Raw genomic sequence first — 18,881 nt, 5'->3', positions numbered from 1 at the left:
ATAAAAGCAAAACAAAGTTAGTCAACTGGAAACGCATAACTTCAATCCTAGCTCGAAAGAAATGGCCTGAACTGGTGTGCGGTAGCTTATGTGACTTATAAAACTTTTTATTACTTGCCACTTAGCATATAAATTCTGAGAGGTTTATGCCCGTGAAAGGCTGGTTCGATTCGGCTGTACCTCAGCAGTATAGCGCCTAACCTGTATTGAATTTCACGAGCAGCATAGGATCAAGGGGAACTCGGGACAATAATGCAAGATGAAAGAAGTGTCAGTGAAACCCCTTTGCTCACGCAATCAAAGTTGTTCAGTAAACCATTAATTCCATCAAAAAAGTAAATCTCAAACTAAGGTGCCAGCTGCAGGCAGACCTTGAAATTAGCCGGGGCTGTATTATCCATTGTGCCCGGGGGTGCACGTGGGATGTGTGCCTGCTTGGTGCGCCCCTGGTATTACAGACAGGGCTGCAGACGCTTGTGCATTCTTTTCTGTAATACAGATAGCGTTGGCGCACTTGTAATGCCAGTGTTATCATAAGAGGGCTTCAGTTGCCTTGTGCCATATAATGGACGCAGGTGTGACACTGAAAGTGGGCCACAAAAAGGTAGCACACTTTCAGTGCGCCTCCTAAAAGCGGCCCTCTGGATGGGAGAAAGGGGTCTCATGGATCTCCCAAGCATCCCCTTGCATGCGTGCCAGTCACTCACTGCACCCGCCTGCAAGGGGATCTTCCCCCTTTTTAGGTCGAGGACTACCGGTCTGCCGAAGGCAGAACCGGAAGTCGAGATTTAATGTTTCCTAGAGTGGCTCCTTAGCCCGCCTCTCTTTTTGCCTCTCCTCCATTGGCTGGCTTCCTAAACGGAGGCCCGCCATTGGAGGAGAGAGCCGTCCCTCCAAATAGGCTCCGTCTTTTTCAGATTCGGGGGCGTGTTCCTTGCTGTTCTTTCCACTTTTTAGCCACGCCCTTTTAGACCAGCAGGAACACGCCCCCGAATCCGAAAAAGTTTCGGAGCTTCCATCCGCCATTTTTTTGCTGTCCTCCGGCCGTGAGGATCTTCTTGCTGTTGTGCGTATAGGTAAGGCATTTTGACTGTTTGTTCGTCCTTGCTCTTTTTTTTTCCATTCGCCTTTAGCAAAGTCAGCCGTGTGTTCTCCACTCGCCCCTCCCTTCACTTTCCGCCTCCGGCCATTCATTACCAGTCCTTCAGTGTCCAAGCGCGCACTCCTCGCCCTGCCTCCATTCACCTCTTTTTCTTTCCGACTCTAGTCTCACCCCAGGACGCTTCCTTCTCGCCGTTCCCTTTCATGCCTTTACCTTCTTTCCTTTCATGTCTTTACTTTCTTCATGCCCCTCTAGTTTTCTTTCCTTCTTTACCCCTCCTTTCACGCTGTCGTCGTCTCCCGATCTTTCCATCTCTCCTTCGTTCTCTTCCTTCAGCTCCCCCTCGCCCGCTCACTAGTGTTTCTCGCCGCTTTCCGTTTTCCGGTCTGAGGACTCCAATTCTATGGGAAGGTGAGGGTCCGCCGATAGAAGCAGGCAATGAGGGTTTGAGAACAGCGAAGAGCCTCCGAGGGCCTGAAATCGCCGATCCCAGGGGAGAGTCTGAGGTTCCAACCGGGAAAATGCACGCGTCCCTCAGTGGGCGGAATTTAGGATCAGCCAATTTCAACCATTGTCTGATAATGTAATCATATTAAAGCAACACAGATTACAACTCTGTGACAGAGGCAGCGCCATGAAAGGTGCAGCACCTGGGCAGGTGGCGAAGCGCTGCTCGGCGCGGGGAACGGGACAAGTAATGAACCCTCTTCACACTCACCTGGGGGGAGGGGAGGTCTGCCTACCTATACTCGGAGCTCTTAGTGGGTTGAAAAAACGGGGGGGATGGTGAGTCTCAAAGGGGGGTAACCTATGTGATAAAGTGCGCAGTTTAAACATGTAAGCTAAAAATCTCAGCTGCCTGACAAGAATTTCGCTGCCTCTTTTTGTGTAACTCTTTATTGCTTAATTACTTACAATCATTACAAACAAGCGTCGACGTTGCAGCATGAAAAGCATTGAGATAAATTTGCATATAACATATTAAAACCGGACATTTAAAACCTAAAGTGAGTCAGCCTGCCTGCTCACCTATGGTGTTGCTAAGCGCGCTAGGGCTATGTGCGCTATATGCAAGAGACAGTTGGCCATACTGTACCGTACCGCTCCTCGAAGGGAGAGGCTTTCTAAAGTGCCACATGCCGGTCGTTAAATATTTAATAAACGTTACGTGGATGTATGATATGCAATATTTTAAACAGATCAGTAAAAACCACAGAGAATGCCGCCCTAGTCACGTATGATTTAATAAGCGTGCGGTGCGTGCTAAGAGTAGAATGCACTGGTACGCGAAATAGGGCCATATGTCACAGTGCCTCTTTCTGTAATTGCATCCAGATGTATAATAGAACAGGCGTGCACTTGAACCGGCCTGCACATATTAAAACAAGCCCAGACTGTTGGCTTTATCAATGGTTGTTAGCTGCAGAAGATGACTGAGCAACAACAATGACTTTGTGGTAACTTATTGTGAACGTGCTTCAGTTCTGTATTTATGAAACTGTGAAATAACTATACCACGTGATTAGAAACGTTATATCAAATTCTTTGTAATATACTTGTATTTATTGACGCTTGAAAAAATGTCTCGCAGCTGATAATACTTGGCGGCAGCTGCCCGTGCAGCAGTTTTATCACTGCAGACCTGCTACATTTAGAGTCTGAGCTCTGCCCTTCACCCCTCCTGCCCGGCGGCGGAGCCCCACTGACCGCACTTTCAGGCAACGACCAGGTGATGAATCATGAATGTATCTTATGATCAGCTCAGCTACTTCGAGGCTGTATGCACCACAAAGGAGTCCCTCCAAAGGTAGTGGCCAGAAGTGAACATCTTTTTTTCACGTCCACGGTGAGGGGGTCACAACATCACTCTATGCTTGTATATCACTACCTTGCAACATCCCTCTCCCTCACTACCTCACTCTCACTACCTCACTCTCTCACTACCTCACTACCTCACTCTTTCACTACCTCACTCTCTATCTACCTCACTCTCTATCTCACTACCTCACTCTCTATCTACCTCACTCTCTCTCACTACCTCACTCTCTTTCAATACCTCACTCTTTCTCTATCTCACTACCTCACTCTCTCTCTGCTAATTCAATAGGTATCACATATGCAAAAAAAAAAGCTAATGACAATGCCATTTATTTAGCGATACAAAAATGATAAAAAAATAATGAGCAATACCAATAGCTCTACCTATAATATTGCCGAGACCATTGCATTGTAAATGCTTGTTGAAAGTGCAGGCGGGTAGCCACCTGCACTGTGAAACACAGAGCATCTTTTAAACAGCTCCTCCGTCAGTGGCGTAGGAAGGGGGGTGCGGTGGGTGCGTGCCGCCCCGGGTGTCATCACTAAGGAGTGTGATAAAATGGTCAAGCCAGGGGTGACAAGAAATTTTCCGCACCGGGTACCACTTGACCTTGCTACGCCACTGTCTTCCATATTTCACTTAAATGCAGTGCCCCAAGGGTAGCGCAATTTCACGTCTGCCTTGGGGTAGCGCAGTCTTTCTACTAGAGCACACTGTCCCTGTTTGAACCCATGCACCTTTTGAAAGGTGCACCATAGAACAAACAGAAAAAGTGCACCGTATTCATAATATGGCCCCAGATGTGAAATTAAGAAACCTAAAAGGTCACTTGATATGTCGGTGACTTTTATATCTATCTTTAAATGTAAGTGTCTAAATTGCATTTAGAGAGCACTTACTACTCCTGACGAGGCATTGAAGCGCTTTATGGCGTGTAGCATTCTACCCGGGAATATAAAGTTAATAGTCAGTCCATTAGCTATTGGGGCTAATGTTTCATACTTATTCCATGCATTCACTCCAGTTTATTTGTGGTACATTATTTACGCAGATGTGATCATTAGAAGCGCCTATATGAGAAGTAACTGCTTGCTCAAATTAATGGATATTGTTTCGAAAAGAGCTAAAGACAAATAGGCATGAGATTAAGAGTAATTTATATACAGAAGAGGCAGACAGTGGGTAGAAGGGAAGCAGAAGTGTATTTGAAAAAATAAGGGAGGAAATAAGTAAAGGTTTCATTGAAGATCAATTTTCCATGTAAGATTCTAAGGAATGTAGCAGGTTGGGGATTTTTGCATGCAATGGTGGATGTAAACCTCTCAAAAGAAACACAATCAAATTCTGCTCATAAGAAATTTAGGTTACACAATTTTTCTAGAGGCACTTAAGAGGTGACACAGATACTGCCCACAGTAAAAAACAGAAGTACAATGCTTGTTGAGACTCTTTTACAAGCAACTGGCAAGCAGTGCCACAAATAAGCACGTCATTTATATACCTGCGACAGAAGTATATTCAATACTATGAAGTATTGTTACCGTTTATGCAAATCATATGCACAATACATAAACTGTACATAATAAACATATTATGTAAACCCCCACCAACTTAATAATATACCAATGCAATTGATAAATATATTGCAGCAATCATAAGTATAGTCAGTGCATGTTTGTGACCTATTAAATAACTAGTTTAGAAGGTGCTGTTCCCTGCGTTCACCTGAACAGCACCCCACAGAACAGATCACCTTCACCTTCCAGGATCTTCCTTGCGTTGCAGTACCTGCTAGCGGTTGCCAGTAGGTAGTTATACTTAGGACCATCTTTCCATAGAAAAGGTGTTTTTGACTTGCCTAAATCTTTGGCGCTGTTTGATGAATCTTCACGAGCATTTCCCAGAAAAGTATGCCGGTGATTCTTCTGCATGGAAATGTTTCAGGCTGATCCGTAGAGCGGAGACTGAGAAAAAAAAAGGGGGGGGGGTAGGGGTTAAAAGAAAACCCATGTTAATTTCCATAGAGATTTTAGACGCAACTACATCACAAATGGCTGGATAGAATTACACCAAATTTGGTGGAAAGTTAGCTCTTGGTCTAGAAAGAACTCTTTGTGTTATTTGGTGCAAAACCATTCAGTGGTTGTCAAGAAATTAAAGCAACTCTCAATTTGTATATCTAGGGCCCCGGATCCTCCGAGGATCCAACAGTCCCTGTGCTGAAATTTGATTGGCTGCCAACACTTTAACCAGCAAATGTTAGCAGCCATCTTGTGACTCAGCCTTGAGTCCCACAAAAACATTTAAAAATAGAAAAGGGCCAGAGTACGAATAACCTGAGCTCTGGTCATGTGGTCCCAGAGGGACCGCTCCAGGGCAAAAAAAAGCATTTTTTTTAAATCTACGCCCCAGAATGCCAACCCGCAGGACATAACTGTTTGCTTTTGCATGGTAGGAGCTGAAAACTCCCCCAAAGCAAAAGCAAACACTCCAGTTCTAGCAGGTGAGAGCTGTCAAAGTGCTCCAGCCTGCTGGAAGCGGTGGTTTCATCTTTTTCCCTGCCCACAGACATGTGGGCAGGGAAGGAGTTGAAACTATTGCTCCTGCACACACATACGGCACACTGGGTGCCCTGGATGAGCACCAGGGCACCCAGGAGACAAGGCCAGGCCTCGGGGATGGGGTCCCTGGGGCTGAAATCAGCCCGGGAAGGGGGGCCATGCTGCCCAATTTCCTATCACATTTTGGCTGGGCCCTGGGTTCCCCGGGCCAAAATCGGCCAAGGGAGGGGGGCATGTGGCTCCCCTACACTTTAGATTATAAATATATAAAGGCCAGGCCCTGGTGATGGTAATACAGGCCTGGGACCATGCAGCACCCTTCCCCTATTCAATGAAGGCTAGGCAACGGATGATGGGGTCCCCATTGCCAAATTAGCCCAGGGAGAGAGACCTCATGGCCCCCTCCCCTGTGGAAAACAGAAGGCAAAAATACAAGCAGAAAAAGACAAAACATAGGGCAGAAAAATGGGCAGAAGGAGGGGCAAAACAGAGGGCAGAAATACAAGGAGAAAAGGCAAAACAGAGGGCAGAAAAATGAGCAGAAAAGTCAGAACAGAAGGCATAAAAACTAGCAGACTATTACATCCACTCACAGGCCCACACAGACACTCATGCACCCACTCACAAATCCACTCAAACACTCATGTACCCACTTACAGACCCATTCAGACACCCAGGCACACACTCACAGACCCACTCAGAGACTCACATACTCACTCACACACCCACTGAGAGACTAATGCACTCACTCACAGACCCACTCACACACTGATGCACCCACTCACAAACCAACTTGGACACTCATGCACTCACTCACAGACCCATTCAGAGACACACACCCACTCACAGACCTACTCATACACTCATTACCCACTGACAGACCCACTCAAACCCTCTCACACTCACTCACAGACCTACTGAGTCGCTCATACATCCACTTGCACACTCACTGTCCAAGGTAAAACTAAAAAAAGATTAGAAATTCACTTTAAAAAACCTAAAAGGTTACAGGGACAGTATAGTTAGAAAATAGAATAATAAGAAGCCTTAGAAATTCACTGAAAAAACCAAAGGTTACAGGGACGTTATAATTAGGCTGAAATTTCACTTGCACAAAACCAGAAATTCAGCAGTTATAGTTAGGTAAGCTAACTATAACTCGCGCCCACGCAATGCACTGCTTATGACCTCACATATTACATCACTCATGACATGGTTAGGAACATTACTCATGCCATCTCAAATGACATCGCTGATGACATCATCCAGTGGCTGTGAGTGTTTTTAAAATGTTTATAATTGTTAAATATATATACCAAGGCATATTGATGAATCAGTGACTGTTTGAGTGCCTGTATCAATGACTCAGTAGTTATATGACTGACTGTTTAAGTGAGTGATTAGGTGTCTCAATGAATTTATGGATCACTGACTAGTTTGTCTGAATGTCTGTATCAGTCTGTCAGATGGTGCCTAAGTGGTTGTATGGGTTGGTGAGTGGGTACATGAGAGGGTGTATGGGTGATCAATTGGTTGCCTGAATACCTGTATGGGTGTATGAGTGTCTGTGTGGGTGGGTGAGAAGGTGTGTTAGTGCCTGCATGGATGAGTCAGTGGGTGTATGGGTTAGTGAGTATGTAAAAGAAGGGCTGTATAAGTGACTGAGTGTGTGTGTGGCTGTGTCAGTGAGAGAATTGATGCGTCAGTGGTATATGGATGAGTAAGTAGATATGTGAAAGGCAGGATAGGTGAGTGTTGAAGTATATGAGTGACTTTATGTGTGAGTGAGAGATTGGGATAGTGGGTGTATGGGTTATTGAGTACGTGTTAACAAGGTCCCCCAGCACAAGCAAATACATTCCATACAAAATATATAATGTCAGTATAGGCAGTCTTTTTGTTTTCTTCTTTTATTGTTCTTATATTCAGCTGTTTGGTTTCTTAGCCAACACGTGTTCCGTCGCACTTTCGACACAATATCCTGGGACTTCTTCAGGGCTATATCCTGTCAGTACGACACATCCCTGTTGGTTATAATTCCATCCCGAAGGTTGTAATAAATCAAATACGAGTCAAGTATGCTGTATCCTTACTATTTCCTGAATTTACGTAGCTAACGTCTTCTTTTGAAGATAACAGAACCCTGAGAATGTGGAATGCACCACATGTGTAGCAGAACGTTCGTCCTAATTCTCAGTGAGTACGTCGTAAATTAGATCAGAGTGTCCTTGTATATGGAAATTATGCCTGTTAAGCACTTTGTAATTGCGGGGAAAGGCCGATATGTGAACCCGTTCTGGTATTTGTGCCCCGTAACGAGGTCCCAGCTACAAGTACGTTGTAACTAAGTTAGTGAGTACGTATGTGAGGGATTTATGGGTTAGTGAGTATGTGTAAGTATCTGTTTGAATAAGTGAGTGGATGTGTGTATTACTATATAGGTGAGTAAATAGCTGTCTGATTGACTCTATAGGTGAGTGAGTATGTGTGCGAGTAGCTCTATGAGTGACTGATAATGCATGAGTAGTGGTATGGGTGGCTGTATCAGTGGCTGTATTACTGAGTGAGTTGTTATATGTGTGGCTGTATGGGTGAGTGAGTGAGTGGATGTGTGAGAGGAATTGTATGGGTGTGTCAATGGTTTTGAGAATGGTAGTGTGGATGTTGAAGTAGGTATGTGAAAGGTTATACTGGGGTGTTAGTGGGTGCCTCAAAGATTCTGTAGATGGTGTCATCAGTGATGTCATTTGAGATGTTTTTACTGACCACTTCATGAGTGATGTAATATGTGAGGTCATAAGCAGTGCACTGCGGGGGCACGAGTTATAGTTAGCCCAGCTAACTATATCTGCTGAATTGCACAGGTTTGTACAAGTGAAATGTCAGCCTAACTATAACGTCTCTGTAACCTTTCTTTTTTTTCAGTGACTGTCGAAGGTTCTTTTTAATTCTATCTTCTGACTATAACGGCCCTGTAACCTTTGTTTTTTCAGTGAATTTCTAAGGGCTTTTAAATGCTAATTTTTAACTATAATGTTCCTGTAATCTTTGGCTTTTAAGAGAATATTTAAGGTTTCTTAAAATTCTACTTCTTAGTTGTAACGTCCATTTTTTTTCAAATGTGGGCCTTTAAGATTTTTGTGTTTTATTTCTATAATGGATATTGTATATCATATTTATATTATATACCTCTCATTTTTTGATTTTGTATGTGTTTATCAGAAAGTACATTAATAACTGGTCAGAGTTTCGCCACAAGATCGTCACATTTACTGTGGAGAATCTGTGATCAGCACATGTATTTCACATACTAAAAATACACTAAAAGAATTTTTTTAAAAGAAAGTTTAAGTCTAAATATTTAGTAACATATTGCTTTAACTTTTCTTTCTGTGAAAACCACCTTTACAAAAAAATCTATATTCGCGACTACCAACGTCGTCGCGGTGACGTAGGTAGTCGCAAAGAGCTGGTGGTTTGAACAAAGCGTAAAACATATATAGAGACACAACCTACAGTATATGTAATAGTAGGGCTTTATTAGTGCTAGTCCTGGGCGAAAATTTCGTTCCGCTCACGGAATTTGCGATATTTTGACATTTTCGTATTCCGCAGAGAGCGCAAAAATGTCAAAACTTTCGCAATCTGCCACGAAACTGAAGTATTTTTCTTGTTCGCGCTTTAAAAATGCGTTCTCGCGTGCGTGGTAGCGACTTACCGGATCCCTGCGTTCGCCGATGAGTTTTCCTACCCGTTCGCGTGTGCCACGAGATGTTGGATTGTTGGTAGCCGTTAGCGCTATCCCGCGAGAGTTTGCGATCGCGAACACGTCATTCGACCCGGAACAGGAAATAAGCATCGCGAGCAAGATGGCCGCACCCATTAGCGACCGCATGGGCAAGTTAGAGATACATTTCTCTGCGAGCACGCAAAAACACATCGCAAACGGGCGGGAAAAGTAATCTCTGCATCTGCGCGAAAGTTCCGCGTGCTCGCGGACATTTTGAGCAATTTCATGATAATTTGCGAAAGTCGATTTCGCAAATTCCGGCAACCCCTAATTAGTGCACTTTTCAAACTCATATTTTTGTAGTGAGTTTCCAGAAAACTTATCTTCAAAAACTATTTTCCGTTTTCGCCGTGGCGTCGGGAAAACATAACAAAATGACAAAACAAATGCAGACATTCAATAGCCACCACAGCATTCAAAACTTATAACTGCAGAATAGATTATAACCAACACACTAAACACATTACTATCTAAATGACTGTATAATAGCATGCACAACTTCTTTAATATCTCTTTAACACAGTGCAAAACGTTTTCAGTGTAATCTATGACTGCATGCATCACTATATCACTAAGTCCCTCATTCACTGTATATGTATTTGAGAGGGTCTGTGAGTCTGTGAGATGGTGCATTAGTCTATCAATACTTCTGTAACAAAATGTGTGACTGCTTCAGTACATCTATGAGTGGGTGCATCTGAGTCACAATGGGTCTGTGATTGGTTGTGTAAGTTTCTCACTCAATCTGTGAGTAGGTGTAAGAGTTCCTTTCTGCATTTGTAAGTAAGTATATGACTGTCTGACTAGATCTGTTAGTGTATACATGAGTGGCTAAGTGGGGGTCTGAGAGGGTGAGTGAGTGGGTGCATGAGTGTCTGAGTGGATCAGTGAGTGAGTGCATGAGTTTCTAAGTGGGTCTATGACTGGCAGCGTGATGTCTGAGTGGTTCCATCAGTGGGTGTGTGGGTCTCTGAGTGCAACTTTGAGTGGGTATATGAGTCTCTGAATGTATAACTGACTGGGTGCATATCTCTGAGTGGGTCTCTGAGCGGCCGTATGAGTGACTATATGGGTGTGTTAGTGTCGGAATGGGTACATGATTGGATGTATGAATGTCTGAGTGGATCTGTGTGTGGGTGTTTGAGTGTCTCAATGGTTCTGTGAGTGAGAGCATAAGTCTCTGAGTGGGTGAGTGAATGGGTGCAGGCATGAGTGTCTGAATGGCTCTGTGACTGGAAGGGCTAGTATCTGGGTGGGTCTGTGAGTAGATGTATGAGCCTTGACTGGTGAGTGAGTGGGTGCTTGTATATCTGACTGAGTTTGTGAAAGGCTATGTGAGTTTCTGAGTGTATGAGTGACTGACTGTGTCCATCAGTCTCTGAGAGGGTTTGTGACTGAGTGTGGGAGTGACTGTATGGGTGTGTGAGTGAGTGTATGAGTGTCTGAGTGAATCTGTAAGTGGGTGTATGAGTATCTCAGTGGGTCTGTGAGAACATACATGAGTAGGTGAGTTAGTCTGCAAGTGGGTGCGTGAGTTTCTAAGGAGGTCTGTACATGGGTGCATGACTCTCTGAGTGATTATGTAAGTGGGTGCATGAGTTTCTGGGTGGGTCTGTGAGCAGGTGCATGAGTGCCCAGGTGGATCTGTGAGTAGGTATAAGAGTCTCCAAGTCAGGTTGAGACTGTACACATGAGTCTATGAGTGGGTCTCTAAGTAGGTGCATGAGTCTATGCATGAGACTATGAGAGAGTCTGTAATTAGGTGTGTGACTCTGTGAGTGAGTCTGTAAGTGGACACATGCATATCTGAATGGGTCGGTGAGTGGGGGCATGAGTGCCCAGGTGGGTCTGTGAGTGGGTGCAGGAGTCTCTAAGTGAGTATGAGACTGGGCGCATGAGTCTATAACTGAGTCTCTAAGTAGGTGCATGAGTCTTGAGTGGGTCTGTACATGGGTGTGTCACTCTCCGAGTGAGTCAGTAAGCTGGTGAATAAGTACCGGAATGGGTATGTGAGTGAGTGCATGAGTATCTGAGTGGGTATGTGACTGGCTGTATAAGTGTGTGAGTAAATTTGTGAGTGACAGTGACCAGCGAGTGTGTACAAATATATATATATATGTATATATATATATTTTTTTTTTTAAATATATTTTCACTAATGTTTGCAATGACTTCTTGATATTCACGATGTCCCTGTGACGGTACATGGGAGCCACACTGGGGGTCATGACATTATCGCGAATATCGAACACAATAAAACAATTCTATTTTAGACACATAACTTGTGTCACTAACACACCCATTTCTCATACATGGGGTCAGAGTATCTCCACCCTGACACCTTATGCTAGCTTTCACACACATTTTCAGCCAAGGGAACCATTCCCAAATGATAAGATGGCAGCCGCAACTTTCTATTCAGGTTGCGTCCAGCCAATCACAGCATTCCTGATGGTTTGCATCCGTGATTCATCACAAAACCACCACTAAATCTCAGTGGCCAGAGAAATAGCTATAATTTTCAGGCTTAAATTTTCAAAAACCACTAGATGGATTTGCAGCATCTGCATAACAACATCTACCTTTCTGCCAAATTTGGTGTAATTCTGTCCAGTGGTTCGGGCTGTTGGTTCGACAATGCGTTCCTATAGGAATTAACATTGCAAACGCTCCCTTTTTTTGGGCCCCTATTTCTCGGTCCCCACTGCACAGAGCACCCTCAAACTTTCCATGACACACAGAACCTACTTTGACACGTTTTTGGAAACTTTCATGACGATTGGTCAGACGACGCCAAAGTTATAGGCAATTCAAAAAAATGCTTTTCCTATGGTAACTAGGTTCTGACTATAACTACCTACCGGCGACCGCCAGTAGGTAATGATAGTTAGGGCCTAGTTTTCATAGGAAAAGCTTTTTTGGGACTTGCCTATATATATATATATATATTCACTGAAAAAGGTGGACATTTTACCCACACAAAACCAAACAAATTCAGCAGCTATATTCATGCCTATAGCAAAACATATGTTAAGAAATGATAACTCATGGCCTAAGGTTACTGAACAGCATGAAATATAGTATTTAGTGGTACTGGAGTACAGTGTATTGATATAGAGTGGAGTGGCATATAGTGGAATAGCATACACTTGAGTGGTGTAGAATGGAGTGTCGTACACTGGAATAGGATACAGTTTAGTGGGGTAGAGTGGACTTATGTAGAGGGGAGTGTCATGCAGTAGAGTGGCGTAGAATGGAGTGATGTTTGGTGTGACAGTATACGGTGGATTGTTGTAGACTGGAGTGGTGAATGGGGGAGTGACGCACAGTGTAGTGGCATAGACTGGAGTGGCATAGAGTGGAGTGGCACAGAGCCATGGGTGTTTCGGTGGAATGCCCACTGCAAAACCCATTGCACATCCCTTTCATGTTAACTGAAGCGTAAAAAGGGGCCTTATTTACAATGCGGCGTTAAACCACCTTTAGTGGCTTAACGCTGCTTTGTAAATAAGGAGATGGGTATATCGCAACCAGAACATCACTAAAAGTGATGTACTGGTGGTGATATCCCCTTGTAAATATTCCCCCTGAAGTGTTTGCACCAGCTGTCTGGTTTGTGCAAGAGTGAAAGATATGGGACATTGCGAGGGCAAGAATATGAGTCACCTGAAGCCATTGTCATGCCTATTCAGTTTGGTTGGCCCAGAGCTTCAAGCGTTTCTTTGATGTTGCATTTTAAATCTGAAGGCTGAATATAATAATACGCATTTTTGTATGGAAATAGCCTAGGTGCTCTATTCAATTGTTACAGTAGCTGGAAAGTAAAATGTGAGTTATCCCACTAAGTATTTGCCTCCCAATATGTAATGTCTTTAAATTTTTATCGGGGTTGGTTTGCAGGAAATCACAAATACCAGTCAATAACAATGGCCCAAGCAGTGAATTGATAACATGGTTAACAATCGAAAAAGGTTTGGCGTACTACTAACAGTCCAGGGACTGGTGGTCACAATTGGGGTGGGCCCGTTTTCTGAACCCTTGCGACACTTTGGTATTAGTGAAGGGACCTCAGATACTTGTGCAGCCCCTTCTAATAAACATAGTGCGGTGCACGTACAGTACAGGTTCTATATTAAGGGGAAAGTCCCTCATTTGCATGGTGGGTGTCATCATGCAAATGAGACAAATTCATCACCTCTCAGCCCATGCGTAATATGAAAGCAGGTGTAATGACGATAAGGCCATCAGGAGGTGCACCACAAAGAGATGGCGCACAGTCAGTGTGTTCCCTGAGGGAAGGCCTCTGGAGGAGATAAAGAGGATCCCTTGGACCATCCTGAGACCCCTTAGCAGGTGGGTGCAGTCACTCAATGCATCTGCCTGCAGGGGTATCTCTGCTCTCCTTTGAAGTGCAGGGAGGGTGCCAGGTGAAAGGTTGATTTGATGCTTCAAATTGTCTCTCCATCTTTCATTAATGAACTGCCAACAGGGCAGCCACGAGTTTCTGATCACCCTGGAGAGGCACATTGATTGTAATAGGATGCACTGCTCAGTCTGCGTCCAGCACACATCGTTAAACCCACGCTGTGGCACAAACCAGGCAGTGTGCATTTTCTATAATTCAGTCACTAGTGTTAATGAATTCTATGGCCATATTTCAGCACAAGTCTGCTTAATGCACTTTCATGATCTTAAATTAGTTAGATGGTATTCACATTTCAGAGAAAGTTACAGGCTAAATAATATATTTGGCGCAAATGAACGTCAGCAACCAGTGCATATAATTATCAGGTGTCTGGGACTGCATATATTTCTGTGTTATTTAGCTGGGCCAGGCAGCAAAATACACAAAGGTTAAAACAGCACAATGCTCCAAGGTTAGTTTTGACATAAGAAAAAAACAAAAGCTATGAAAGGACTAAATGAATCTTTCATGGATTAGTCAGCCTGGCATAACATCTAGTTGGACACAGGAACACAAGAACATAGTGGGTAAGAGAAGTGGCAAGATGGAAGGACCTGACTATGGTGCTCAGGAGTATGAGCCTATGTGGCAGGGGCGGTTTCATCCATCAGGGGCTGCCCCCTCTGAAATTCTTATGCATTTACATAAAAACATATTAAATAGATTAATGTATTTAGAGATAGGATTGTATCTCTAAATAAATCAATGAATTTAAGTCAGGGTTGTCTGTTTCAGGCTGCCTGCTCCGCCGTGCTCTGAAGCAGGAGACGGAGCCAGGCAGTAAATCAACTTTCTCAACTGTGATGCACAACGCAGGGCTTTCTGTTTTAAAGCCCTTCATTGCCATTGTGGTCTATGGCTGTATGCGCTCTGTAGGCCAGTGACACAATCAGAGCGCCGGTTCCGGCCATCGGAGACCGACATCTGGCATTCAAAGGCATAGATCCCACCCTTTCGTCATAAGTGAGAGTGGATGCAAGCACGTCTGATCTGGTGCCTTGTTCTCGGTAATGGTATGGGTTAGCATGCTAATGTTGTGTTTTGTATATTGTGCTGAGACCCCTCATCAGGCTAACCTACCCCACTGTGACACCCAGGCCCTCGCTGCAAATCGCTTGCCCCTTCCGAAGTGGAGCTGCTGCATTTGTTCCCCCGTGAAATGGATCCAAGTATTTTCACCCTCACTTGTCTGACATTGGTCAGTGATTGCAGCATGCCCAGCAGTTTGTATTAGGGTGTATCTTTCATATTACCCATTTTGTAATCTCTATCTTTTATCTTTCTCCCTATTCTCCTTTTCCACAGGTACTATTATATTCAGGCTTGTAATTTACCCATCCTGATGATGATCCTATTATTGTTTTAAAAGGATAGAAACGTCGTCGACTTGTTCAAACAGTATGCACATTAATCCAATGTGATAAAAGAAGTGCATTTATTGTTTTTCTAAGCTTGCCATAGTTATTTCTAAATTTCCACAAGCTACTTTTGTCTTGCCTGAAATGTTTTTGTCCTAATGTAATTGTTATGTGTTTGTGTAGGATGCAGGATTGTGTACAACTGTATTAATGTGCTCCTATTTGTTTTTGTATTTATCAAATTAATAAATTGATTGTCCGGCTGTACATCATCAATATAGAACTGATTCAAGTCTATATTTATCTCATCCATACTGTTTGTTTTAAAGACCATTGTTTTTGATAAAAAAATGACTCCCAAGGTCCTTATCTACCTTGCGGGTTCCCTTGTTTTGCTGAAAAAAATTAAGCCTCAAAGTATGCACAGGATGAAAAGTATAGATAAGCAACTACATTATAAAATAGATAACTCTTGGGGAATGCAAGATTAAGACGCTGAAATGCATTCCCTTCAAGTTTTTAACATTCATTGTTTGCAAGTTAATCCATGTTTTTAGCATCAGTGTTAACTAAGGGGAATGAAGACAGGGCCAGTTGTAATGTCATACATCAGAGAACTGTCCACTGTAAGCACATATTCCACAGTAAGCATATATCTCTTGCTTTGGGCTTGACTCGGATATGGAATTACATAATTTTCTCACATGAGGGTGCAGGGGCGTGGTGTACACTAGGATTTGGTGATGAGTAACTTGGACAAGTGGGAGATATTGAGTACCACTTGTGTCTGGGGTTGGTCAGTGAATGACGGTCACCCTGGTTTAGGGTGATGTGTGATAATGAGAATGGGAATGGGGGGATACTGAATATGGGGGCACTGTGTTTTGAACTATGTTGCCTTGAGAGGGTAGGATGAGAAGTTAATATGAGAAATAGGATTTTGAGCAGGGGATTGCTGGTTAATTGATTTGAGTAATTGATTGCCTGTTAGGCAAAGGGGATATTTGCGAGGAAAGGGAGAGAGTGGCCCCCAGATCATCCTTTGTTATTCATATAATTACAGTGGAGGTTTGAAATAATTGTGGAAATATTGGATTTTGGTCTCCGTATTGATCTCAAGTAATAAATGAGTTACTGGGTTATAAATAGAGGACGTTTTCATACGATGATGTAGTGGATGGATATTCAGGTTTTGGCACGTGAGGTTATTAGTAGCGCGTGTTCTTCACAACCTTTATGCCTACATTTTTGCCACATTGATGTGCACTAGTAATGTGGGCCGACGTACAATACATTGCAATTGGGCAGGAATATTAATTTGCAATGGCCATCGGAGTGGGTAGTTTAGACACGCGAGATTAGCAGTAGCACGTGTTTTTATAACCCTTATTTTTGCATTTCGGGGCATTTTTCATGTGTACGGGCACTGTGTGCCGAGGAAGGACACTTTGTAAATGGACTGTAACAGTAATTGTGATTGGCCATCGGGTTGGTAGAGGCATGTCGATTGGTTAAAAAATATAACATGAAGTATTTCCGGTTATCCGGTAATGTGCGGGATGCACTAAATGGAAGGGTAGCGATTTGATCGCTTAAACGTGAATCGCGTTTCGATTACAATAATGGAGGGAAAAATTCCTTCGTTTTACAGTGACTAAGAATAAGAGTAGATCTAGGAGTATCAAGGGATTATGGACGATGCGGGTAGATTAAAGGAAATGCACACGGGCGGACTGGAGAGGGAACATCCGATAAGAAGTTGCATGTAGCCATTTAGCTGTTGATTAGAAGTTACAGGACAGCGAGCACACCCATTGGACACAGAAAGATTGGGGAATAGAATACGTCATGGGCGGACCAGAGAGTGAACTTTTTTGGGCCTATTAGACGAAGTGAGGCGATTGGAGTGTTGTGATTGAATGCTCAGGATATGGGGTATTTGATTGGACAGAAGGGGATTTAAAACCCAGCTTGGCGGGCTTAGGTAATCATTCTGGATTTATCGAGCCGGAAGAGGGATGCCGGGCGAAATTCGGGCCTGTAGGACTAGAGGTATGAATTGTTTAAAGGAGTAGTTGCTTTGTTTAGGAGGCCGGTCTTATTGGAATAAGTAGGAGCGATTGATTCTGAAATTAATACATTCTTTGTATTCTGTTTGATTTAGATATATGGGGATTTTGGTGATTTTGGGAGCCCAGTAAGATTTTGGATTCCAGTGCTCGGTGTGAAATGAAATAGTGATATAAAAAAGAGGTGAGCATATAGGTATTTTTGAGATCTGTATTTTTGAATACAATGATAGTTCTCAGAACCACGTCATATAGGGGAGTCGATAGCGAGTGACAGGCATAGACAAACATTTTATTAATGTAACCTATTAGCCATATTAAAGGGTTTTTGTTGTCATGTCCATTTTCAAATGTATAAATTGAGCTTTGTGATGTTATCTAGAGTAATGGAATGTGCCAAGATTGTTATATAGGCAGAGTAGGAGCTACACGCTTCAGTCAATACCATCCGTACGTTTGGATCAATGTGTTTGTAAATTGCAATGTATATTTTGGATGTTTAAAGTTGGATTTTGATTTTGTACTCTTTACTTTACAGCCCTGATGATGTCCCGGATGGGGATGAAACACGTTGGCTGTCAAAAGTATTAACTGTTTTTCAAGTTGGCTGATATTGACATTTGACTGAATAAAGAATAGGAACTTGACATCATACATCTGGAATATCTTCTTTTGGACTTTCATATTTAATTGAGAAATAATGTAATTTTTTGAAAACATTAACGCTCCTTCTGGATTAGGGTGACTGTTGTGTGTATGGAAATCTTTTACCGTCTGAATTGAGGCGCCGCTAAAGGATGAATTGTAGTATTTTAACCCTCACTTGTCTGACATTGGTCGGTGATCGCAGCATGCCCAGCAGTTTGTATTAGGATGTATCTTTCATATTACGCGTTTTGTAATCTCTATCTTTTACCTTTCTCCCTATTCTCCTTTTCCACAGGTACTATTATATTTAGGCTTGTAATTTACCCGTCCTGATGATGTTCCTATTGTTTTAAAAGGATCTAAATGTCGTCGACTTGTTCAAACAGTATGCACATTCCAATGTGATAAAAGTAGTGCATTTACTGTTTTTCTAAGCTTGCCATAGTTATTTCTAAATTTCCACAAGCTACTTTTGTCTTGCCTGAAATGTTTTTGTCCTAATGTAATTGTTATGTGTTTGTGTAGGATGCAGGATTGTGTCCCACTGTATTAATGTGCTTCTATTTGTTTTTGTACTTATAAAATGATTAAATTGATTGTCCGGCTGGACATAATCAATATTGGACTGATTCAAGACTATATTTATCTCATCCACACTGTTTCTGTTAAGGACCATTGTTTTTGATAAAAAATACTTTGAGGCTTAGGCCAGGCCAAGTGCTCATGAGGGGCTTTGATTCATCAATTTACACATTTCAGTAACTGTTGAACATATAAATGCAGGAAGATATGGGGCAGTTTTTAATGTGTTTAATATTTCAAGACTATATGTTCCCACTGCTTTACCGCTACATTCTTTTGCTTTAAAATGCACCATTTGCCAATCTCTTTTTCATTTTTTTCTCAGTAGAGGGACTCACCTTGCACCCCAGGTTTGTTCATTGACCTTGTTCACATCGCTGGCTATATAAAAGTCATGCCCAATGTTTACGTCCCACCAATTTCAAATGTCACCACCTGCCACTGCTGCGTGGGAACACTTTGGTGAGGACCTCACTTGTTATATTTA

The 18,881-nt window shown here is 42.8% G+C and overlaps 1 long non-coding RNA gene across 3 annotated transcripts; it reads left to right on the top strand.

Annotated features, from left to right (window-relative positions):
- Positions 1 to 988: 988 nt before the first annotated feature.
- Positions 989 to 18,409, top strand: LOC146865423 (uncharacterized). Of its 3 annotated transcripts, none has more exons than XR_014970161.1 (3): positions 989 to 1,076; positions 17,260 to 17,348; positions 17,703 to 18,409. It is a non-coding gene; the product is annotated as an uncharacterized LOC146865423 (long non-coding RNA). The 3 variants fall into 3 exon arrangements; XR_014970162.1 differs by lacking the exon at positions 989 to 1,076 and adding an exon at positions 1,107 to 1,513; XR_014970160.1 differs by lacking the exon at positions 989 to 1,076 and adding an exon at positions 15,149 to 17,147.
- The last annotated feature ends 472 nt before the right edge of the window (positions 18,410 to 18,881 follow it).

The sequence above is a fragment of the Triturus cristatus genome, chromosome 2_1 (assembly GCF_964204655.1).
Source record: "Triturus cristatus chromosome 2_1, aTriCri1.1, whole genome shotgun sequence".
Taxonomy (NCBI): domain Eukaryota; kingdom Metazoa; phylum Chordata; class Amphibia; order Caudata; family Salamandridae; genus Triturus; species Triturus cristatus.
The sequence above is the reverse complement of the archived record's forward strand: the minus strand, read 5'-3'. Positions and strand labels throughout refer to the sequence as shown.